Raw genomic sequence first — 7,387 nt, 5'->3', positions numbered from 1 at the left:
AGCCATGACATGAGAAGTCCAGTTTAAGCTTCAAACTGATATTTGACAGCTTCTCATTGATCATTGATCCAGGAGTGATGATAATGAATACATACACCAACTGTGAGAAGTTCAGTGAGGATTTCTCTCTGATCCAGATAAAGTTGTTCTTTGTAGTGAGTTTCTTCGGGCTTGGCTTCACCCAGCACAACCCTCACAATAAACATGGTTGTCCATGTTTGTGTGGTGATGGCAGACATCGCTGCTCAGTGTGAGCGTTTCTTGGGTCCCAAAGGCTTTGGTGGTGTTCAGGTATGAATGTCTGAATACCGGTGCTCAAAGAAACAATTCAGCAGAAGTAGGAAACTATATATAGATTCAAACTGCCTATGGAGGTGCATGAATTTGCACACAGATTCTTACAAAGGGCAAAAATAAGAGACTTTGCGTAATGTGTCAGACTGTAAGCCACAGAGTAATTCTCCACTACCTTTAATGATGTTCCTTCTAATTTAACTCAGGGAAATGTCTAATTGCTTTATGGCAGCTCTGAAGGATGTGTAGTATATTGATTTTAATCATTCTCTGAAAGGCTAGTTTTGGCTCTTTGGGGATGTTAAATGGGAACTTTCATTCACTGCATTAATTCTTTCCAGTATTTTCTTCAGATATGTCCAAAACATACATGTGTGATTGTCAGTTTGTCATCCACATTTCCTCCAGTGGGAGTTGGGTAACACATTACTGTTACCTTAGGAGTCTATTTGAACTCTCTCTAATGTCATAAAATGTGCTTCTCTAAATACTTATGACATATGTATATTCATATATGTAAAGTGGGCAACTTATTTAGCCAAAAAACTTTCTTCATGTTCTAATGGGCGAGATTAATAATATTTTCCAGTTCCTTATTGCAAAATATCTCAATATTAGGCATGTGAAAAAATTTGTTGAAGTACACACTCAAATTGTAATGATTCAGTTCATGTTTGTATGATAGTAACATTGATTGTCCAAACAACTTTTGTTTTAGGATGAAGAAAAAGCACTCCACGAGCATAAACCTCTACCAAGGCGTCTCACTTTCTGGGCAGTATTTACTTTTAATGGAATAATATTGTATTTTGTATATTAATTTTGTTCTTTTTAAACAAAGTTTTCTGTTCAGAAACATAGATTTAAATAGTTCTATCTAGCATTATTATCACTGAGACCTTCAGATCAATCTATTGACCTTCAAGGAGAGGTCAGAGGTTAAATGTGACATGATATTTTAAATCTTTATACTGTACTTTCTGTGTGTTGACAACACACACTTCTATATTTTATAGTTATGAGGATTTTTGTCATTTTTCAACCAATAAATCATTAAGTTGACTTTGAAGATTTTGGTAGATGTAAGGCACATTTTAATGGATCGTGATGACCCCACTCTACACCCCTACTGTCATGGTGCTGGGCCGTATGCCCAGCATTTTGTGTTTAGTTCTGTTTTCACTGGGTTTTGTTATTTTCCAGTTTTGTTTGGATCTTCCTTATTCATCTTAGTTCTGGCCTTATCAGTTGTGATTTTCTAGTTCCCTTTGTTCCTGTCTCCCTTATCTGTTTTTCTGTCTTTTTTTCCCTGTTCTTTGGTCCATGTTTAATTTTCCTCTGTGCCAGCCCCCTGTGTTAAGTCGGCGTGTACCTTGTTTGGTGTGTCCTGTTTTATTTTGACAGTGTGTGTTGTGTGGAGTTTTGCTTCCTGTGTTTCATTAGTATGATTTTGTCCACCTGTTCTCCCCAGCTGTTTCCTGTTCTCCCTTGTCATTTCCGGTGTATTTATTGTCTGCGTTTCCCTCTGTTCCTTGTTGCGTCCTCCCTCATGGAGCTGTGGTTCTGTTCCTGTTTTGCTGTCACTTCGTCAACCTCAGTTTTGTATATTTTTGGATTATTTTCTGTAAATAAACTCATCACTTTCTTTCAGCCCTGCCTTTGGAGTTCTGCTTTTGGGTCCACCCTATTCGCCACACCACCCAACCCTACACCCTTACAAAGTTTTATAGAATTCACTGAAAACTTTTCAAGCTATCGTGTTTACAGACAGAATGACATGCATGCACACACACAAAGGCTACCAAAAACATAGCCTCCTCTGCAGAGGTAATTATTTTTCAGACATTTTAAAGCCTCTAAGTATAAGTGATAGTCACTTATGGTATAAGATTTGCTTAACAAGCCAAGTATGATAATACATTTATATTTATTTATATTTTGTCACAAATGTTAAGCTGAATAATCCCAAAGACATCCTTACTTTTTCAAACTTTATACAGTTCTTCCAATCATACTATACACTTCCACAAACTGAGAAGTACTCATGGTTAAACTCACCTTTTTGTATAAAAACACTAGAGTGTTATCACAATAATTATCTTACAATTCCCTTCCTTAAACGTGATAACTGCAACATTTTCCCTCTGTGGTGTTCTCTCTTCTCCAAATGAACACATTGTGCTGAACAGTCCCTGGAGGCCCCATTGGCAGAGACACCAACCAATCAGCTAAAACCAGTGCTCAAGATCTGGCAGTGAGCAAAACCTAAGCTACATGATCACCTGATGCAACAATGCTGGGGTATTGCAACAGTAATTAAGTAGAATGCATTAGGGTCATTATTATCTTGGGTTTGACAGCACATTTTACAGCCTGGTACACAAGAAAAAATTATTATTAGATCTAACAGACACCTGACTTTTTAGGACCAAACAAGCAAAGAGCAACAATTTGACAAATAAATAACTCAGTCTTGAGAGGTCCTCATTCTTGTGTAGTAGCTTATGCTTTATGGAGTGGTTTTCTTTGAGTTACTGGACCATAAACATTACAGCAAACAAGTAGTGTATCTAGGTTGAATGTGGAGAGGACCCAAATACAGGACACTCTGGGCAGAACACAATTAAAGACAGGACTTTTATTTAGACAATAGAAGGTCCAAACTGTCAAACAAATCCAAATCCAAAAACAACCACATGCACTCATGGAGGTTAACACACAGGAAAGCATAACAGAACAGACATTGTAAAATTATTGATTTATGATTAGGGAATGACAAACTGGAGGGGGTAAAGGCACGAGTGAATGTTGAGGAAGGCAGGAAGCAAAACCAACACAGAAACAAACCTGAAAAAAATAACCAAATGAGACTATACAGACACGAGTACTAACATTTAAGATGTACAAGCCAAGGAAACACAAGGGGACCAAAGCAAAAATACAGGAATGATGCAGAGGGAGACAGAAACATAGGGAAGCCAATTACTACAGCTACTACAGCCAAAGAAATAATAGTACTAAAAATCTAACGACTCAGTATCACAGGGACTAAGACTCAAGGTATAAAAAACAGGGACCATGACATAGGGGGCAGTGCTGCTCTGTCATATTATGGACAGAATTGGGTAGAATTACACCTCAGATCATGACAGGTCAATATCTATGTGGATGCTGTCATCAGCCACAAATGCAGAGCTGGCTGTAGAGAGGAAACACACTTTTCATGTGGCAGTTGGTTCAGCACCAGCACAAAGGACAGTGTCCCCTATTCCTTCTGGGAATTCAGGGACCACAAATGGAAGACTGGCAGTGACAATTTTGAGAACTGGTCATCCAAATCAAATGCCACAGATCACAAATAAGAGCTGTATTCACATATGATGCATTACATAAATTAAATTAGTTTCAAGTCATTACCATAAACTATGCTATAGATTGTGATGCAAATGATAATACCAATGAAATGTAAGACCTGCTCCAGGTGTGACTGCCATTTGGTGGGTCTGCTGGATCTCATCCTGGAGAGGGATTATGTCAGGGGCAAGGTGGCCAAATACATGAACAAACTGACTGACATGGGTGTGGCTGGATGCCTTCAAGCACATGTGGCCTGGTGACCTGTCTGCTATCTATAGTTGTCTGAAGAATCTTAACACCAAGTGTTTCCCTGGTGGTTCCAGACCTTCTGTCTACCAGGAGGCAGGTTTCACACCTCCTTAAATTCACACTGAAATAGTAGTATATCTTAAAAAGAAACAACAACAAAAAACTATCAGTCTATGCCGATGGTGTTCAACTCAAAAATATTCTAAAATATTCTAAAACATTCCTTATTGAAAAACTATGCATGTGTTGGAATATGATATATGCTACATACATTTACTTACGTACGTTTACTTCCCTGAGAAATTTGTCTGGAAAATAACTTAACTGATTAAAAATACAGAAGCTTATAATGTTCTGTGTCATTATGAACTTTGTGTTCTGACTGTACAATGAGCCACACTGATGAAGACTACACAATGATAGAAATGGAGACTTCGAGGTCACACTGTTGTTGAAATTATCTGTTTTCCACATTCTGTTTTGTAAATGATGTAATCAAGACTGATATGCTCTGACTATATGACAACTGTAATTTGAATTAGAAAGTGCCAGTACTTCATGCCATCTCACATGAGTATGGTATGCAGTTCTGACCCGGATTAATCTGTAAACTGTTTGAAAATGGCTTTATTAAATTTAATATTTGGACTCCTTATTCCTGTTTGTTTGTATGTCATTCCTGTTCGAGAAACGAACACGCAGAAACCTAAAGGCTTAAACAGCAACAGCACACACACTCTTATTATTTTAAATTCCTTCAATTGGTGACGCCTGACGTGATCGAACAGGAATGTTTTTGTTTTTTAGATGTTTTTATTAGTTTTTTGAGTTTCTTGGGAATAAGGAGTGAATTTGGCCACTGATAATCGCCGCTTTGAGGTTCCTCGCGACAGTGCTGGCTTCCAAACTCTATCAGTGACCAGGAGATCTCCATCTAAAGGTTGGCAGAGACCTTTTCTAAATATCTGCATATTGAATTGCCGCAAATTATAATGGTCACTGGTGGTATGACAGGAGGAAGGTGTAATTTGAGCCATTTCACACAGGTGTAAAAGTTTTAAAAAGAAAAGAGTTTAAGAGAAAAAAAAAGAGTTGAAAAGAATAACAGAGTAAAGAAAAATAGGCAAAACGAATAGCGATGGTGATGAGTCCAAGGGCCATCTGATCAGCGGACCGAACTAATACCCTTTTCAGGTTTAAAAGGCCTTTGGTTTTTCTGAAATCTAAAGCAGAACATTTGTCTTCTACTCATATCCTTTGGAAAGTTGAGCGGCGTAACAGTAACGCGTCTGTCTACGGCTCCCGGTAGAAAAGTTGATAGAGTTTCACAAACCTTGATCTCAGAAATCCATTAAAGCAACTAAAACCCTTTAAAAGCCTCAAAAGATAGAGATAAAGAATAAAGAGAATAAAGAAAAAGTAAAAGATACAGAGAAATGAAGAAATAAAGAGATAAAGAGAAAAAAGCGTTTTTGTAATAAAAATAAAACTCCTAAAAAAAGAAAAAACATAAATGGTACTTTGTTAACATTGTTTTTGTTCTTGCATTTTGGACTGACTGACTGACTGACAAAATAATTGATGACACTGGGTGTAGAAAAGGGGCTCCGATTAAAGGTGAAACTTCAAAAATAACTGGTGATGTAAAATGATTCTAGTGTAAACTTCCAAGCACAGATATTAAGCTGAAAGCTAAGTTTAAAGGAGAAATCTCTCCATCTTAATCAGGTAAAAGTTGATCTTTGGGTCAAAAACTTTGACTCACCCACCTGAGGTAAGCAATCCCAAAATTAGGTCACTTGGGAAAGAAAAATCTATAACAATAATGAATTTTGAAAAAAATGATGGATGCTTGAATGTGTGTCTGTGTGTGTAAGGAGGCCTCCACGTGTCTGTCTGTGTGACTGAGTGCTGCTGTGTATTTGTATTGTCATGTGTGTTTCAGAGCGAAATAGGAAATAAGGACAAAATATTTTGAGGTGAATTTCTTTGCAAAGTATGGTGTCATTTGTTGTTTAAAAAGGAACAGAGTTTAGAGGAATAGGACAATTTCCACTGGTCAGTATTAGCTGTAATGCCATAGCTGTGTGTGTGTGTGTCAGTATGTGTGGGGAAGAAAAAAGGAAAAGAGAATAGTGCCAAGGTTTTAGCATTGCTGTGTGTGTGTGTGTGCAATTTTATCTCAAGGGTGTGTGTGTGTGTGTGTGAATCTAAGTGCGAGCCAGAGAGACAGAAGTCGTGTGTGTGGATGAGAGCTATAGCTCTAAGTTTTTTCTCTTCTTTTTCTTTCCTTTAATTTGGATAGAGATGGTTGTTGAGAAGGGTATGCTGGTTAAAACTTCTCGGAAGGAAGGTTTCGCTTCCGATACATATGAGGGATAAGCCGACCACAGATGGATAAAAAGACAAAAAAAATTTAAAAATCACATAAAAAAGGGAGTCTGGAGTTTATTGCTTTAAAAATAAATAATGACTAAACAAAGCCAGCATAATAGATGCGTTGAAAATCTCAGGTTGAAGTATTTTTTTCCAAATTATTAGAGGTCATTTTTCCATAAGATTGCTGTTAAAAGTTTCCGTGAGGAACTCAGTTTTAGTAAAACCTCAAAAGAAAGGTTAGAAAGAAAAAAACAAAAAACAGTGCATGCAAATACTTTGTGAAACAGCCGAATCTGAGACCCAAAACAAAAACTTATTTGTTTGCCCATGTAGGATAGAATACAAGTTCCCGATTTATTCTTTTGTGCATTTACATTTCTTTATTTGGTAGATTTGTTTTGAAGCCAATATTATAAGAGAAAAGCAGAGAACATTTGAATTTTGAATGTCTGACCAATTTGATATTAAATCCAGTATTAAAGGAAAAATCCCAAAAGCTAATAATATAAACATCAGTATGCCCTTTAGATAAATAAGCTAAATTAAGGTAAATTATTGAGACAAACAGAGTTTGTCTCAAAAGGAGGGATATGAACTAGAAGAAAAGTAAAGATTTAACTAATGAAAATCTCTCAGTTTTTTTTTTTAACAGGAGCCTGAGCACAACAATACCGGGGCTGCAGGAGACTGGACTGATCAGCTACCAATAGAGAAACTGGTGCAGATCGAGGTGTTCAAGCTCATCCTGAACAGACTGACAGCTCCATAAACTCATATAAAAAGGCTCCTGGTGCTCAAGAAGGAGGAGGCCAACCATCACATGAACAGGTGACCTGAGAGTTCTTGACCGGTGATCCTTGTTCACCAGCCTGAACCCAGAAAGAGGGTCATCCATAGGAGGCCTTTTTTGACGTGGGGGTCGATAACAACAGGTGCGACCAGTCACAGGGTTTCAGTGAAGATCAGAGCACATTAGAGGGTCAAAGATCAAAGAACTCCCAGGCAGAAAGCAGTTGATTTCAAGATTTTAATTTCAGTTATGCTATATTCAGTAGTATGACTCAACTACTATAGTAAGGCCACCCCTACAGGGGCCAGAATTTTGTGG

The 7,387-nt window shown here is 37.5% G+C and overlaps 1 pseudogene; it reads left to right on the top strand.

Annotated features, from left to right (window-relative positions):
- Positions 1-204: 204 nt before the first annotated feature.
- On the top strand, positions 205-7,048 carry LOC115795606 (pancreatic alpha-amylase-like; annotated as a pseudogene).
- The last annotated feature ends 339 nt before the right edge of the window (positions 7,049-7,387 follow it).

Source organism: Archocentrus centrarchus, chromosome 17 (assembly GCF_007364275.1).
Source record: "Archocentrus centrarchus isolate MPI-CPG fArcCen1 chromosome 17, fArcCen1, whole genome shotgun sequence".
Classification (NCBI taxonomy): Eukaryota; Metazoa; Chordata; class Actinopteri; order Cichliformes; family Cichlidae; genus Archocentrus; species Archocentrus centrarchus.
Note: the sequence above shows the minus strand (reverse complement) of the source record. Positions and strands in the feature narration are given on the sequence as shown.